Source organism: Gigantopelta aegis, chromosome 11 (genome assembly GCF_016097555.1).
Source record: "Gigantopelta aegis isolate Gae_Host chromosome 11, Gae_host_genome, whole genome shotgun sequence".
Classification (NCBI taxonomy): domain Eukaryota; kingdom Metazoa; phylum Mollusca; class Gastropoda; order Neomphalida; family Peltospiridae; genus Gigantopelta; species Gigantopelta aegis.
In genome coordinates this window covers 6,059,026-6,061,833 of record NC_054709.1, presented here as the reverse complement: position 1 = coordinate 6,061,833, position 2,808 = coordinate 6,059,026, and positions in this window count along the sequence as shown.

Sequence of the window (2,808 nt, the reverse complement as noted above, 5' to 3'; positions counted from 1 at the left end):
TTGATTAAATCAACCTTAATAAAAAGAAAACGGAGAAGAAGAATATTTATTCACTGGCTTTTTTTTTTCTTTTTCTTTTTTTTCTTTTTTGGGGGGGGGGGGGGGGGGGGGGGGTTGGGGTTTTTTGTTGTTGTTTGGTTGGTGGGGTTTTTGGGGGGAAGAAGGGATCGCCCGCGCTGGCATGTGCAAGGGAGCACATGCAGCCCGAACGTTGTCGGTAGCGGGCAGTGGCGCTATCTCTCTCTCTCTCTCTCTCTCTCTCTCTCTCTCTCTCTCTCTCTCTCTCTCTCTCTCTCTCTCTCTCTCTCGCTCTGTCTTTCTCTCTCTCTCCTCTCTCTCTCTACTACTCAAAAGAATTTAAGGGTCAGACGATATTTTCGACATTATTTTCTGAATGTCAATTATATTAGCTAGACCATAATGTCACGCATGGTATTGTTCCATTTTGACGAAAGTGGGTCTAAGCAACCCATAAATGAATTAAAATCCACTGTCATTGACACTGTCGACTAGTTCTAATGGCGAAAACATGCTTACATTTGCACGTAAATTAGGGCGAAAGCGAAAGGTCTGCTAAGTGCCCATAACTTGCTTTTTCACAAAGCGCTTCATTTGCACGCTTTGCATGTATATTCCATGTTCCCAATGCTGAATTTCCGTATAATTGGAGCTTGCGTTCGTGTACGGTGCACACTCCAAATTCGACAATGGTACGACGTCAACTGACTATCGAAGATCGAGGAAGGGCTATTGCTTGGCTTCAGGATGGCAATACGCAAAGAAATGTTGCTCTGAGACTTGGTGTCAGAGTGTCGTTGGCCGACTGTGGCAACGGTACCAAGCAACGAATTCTGTTCGAAATCGTCCACGTTCGGGAAGACCCCGAAGCACTACAAATAGAGAGGACCGCTACATCACCAGTATGGCTCTACGTCAACGCATAACCACTGCACGCCGATTACGTGACAATCTGCGGACTGCGACTGGAACTCGAATGTCTGATCAAACCATACGCAATCGTCTGAGAGCCAATAATCTACGCTGCCGTCGCCAGGCTGTTTGACCACCACTTCTTCCACGTCACAGAACGGCCAGACGTCACTGGTGCACGCTTCATCTGCGGTGGCAACTTGTTCAGTGGGGTCGAGTGATGTTCACTGATGAGTCCAGGTTTAGTCTCCAGTTCAGTGACAGTCGGGTTCGTGTCTACAGACGTCCTGGGGAGCGCTTCGCTGACGTTAACGTTAGACAACGTCACCGGTTCGGTGGTGGCAGCGTCATGGTGTGGGGCGGCATCTCTATCCACCACAGGACCCCCCTCTATGTGGTGGATGGCAATCTGAATGGAATCCGCTATCTGAATGAGATTATCCGGCCATTGGTTCTCCCAGGCCTTCAGCAGATTGGCGGCGGGGCAGTTCTGCAGGATGACAATGCCAGACCCCACCGCGCCAGGGTGGTAACGGACTTTCTTAGACAACAAGGTATCGCCAGGATGGATTGGCCAGCATATTCGCCTGACTTGGCCCCAATAGAGCACGCCTGGGTCGAATTATGCAGGAGAGTTCGGGATAGCCATGCCCCTCCGGCCAACCTTCATGATCTGGGTCAACTTCTTATGGCAGAGTGGCAGGCCATTCCCCAAGAGTTCTTCAGACGTCTGATCAACAGCATGAGGCAACGATGTGTCGAGTGTATTCGCGCCAGGGGTGGATTCACACACTATTAAACGAATGTTCTAATGTGTAAAATCCATGTTTGACAACCTTCAACTTTGACAGCATGTCATATGACTTTCTTGTATACAGTGACGTTTATTTGTGGTTTTTTGTAAATATGGAACAATAAATAAAAATGTTGGTGTACTTTACATCATCAATCTAATACACTCTGAAACTTATTTGGTTATAAATTTTTGACCCTTAAATTCTTTTGAGTAGTATATATATATATATATATATATACATATACTGAACAAAAAAAGAAACTTCCGATTTGTACATATAGTATTTGTTGTGTTAAAGAATTCATTGTGTTATGAAATTATATAGGTAGTATTAGCCTTGAGCTGTATTATCAGGATTCATGAATTTTATCGATTATTTTTGTACTGTTAATCGTCGACAACGTGAAATTCAATTTGCACGTGCATGCATGGTTCGACATGTCCCGTGTAGTATTCGGTCAGTTTGTTTTACTTGTCTTACTGACATTGTTGTCAAGTGAACGAAAACGCTTCAAAATTTGTAAAAACATTAACGTTTTTTACATTGTAGCATTTTTAGTATGCCAAGAATACCCAATAATTTACGCGAACGGGCGATTGGCATGCTTGATGCTGGCATGTCGACAGAAGACGTTGCAAGGCATGTTGGGAGTTCTAGTCGAGCGATACGAAATCTTCGCGTAAGATTTCGAACGACAGGAAGCACCAACGACTTGCCACGTCGTGGACGTCCGCGTGTTACAACGCGTGGTTAAGACCGCTATATCATGAACACGCATTTGCGCAATCGATTCCAAACTGCCACTGCTACTGCTGCTAACACACCTGGGCTTCATAATAACCGAATCAGTGGGCAAACTGTTCGTAATCGTCTGCGGGAGAACGGTTTACATGCACGACGTCCTTACGTCGGATGCGTTTTAACGCAACGTCATCGTCTAAATCGTGTTAATTGGGCACGTGTTGGATACGGCGACGCTAGAATACCGTTCTTTTTTCGGATGAATCCAGATTTTCTTTACAACGTGGTGATGGCAGGGTGCGCGTCTACCGTAGGAGAAATGAACGCTATGCTGACTGTT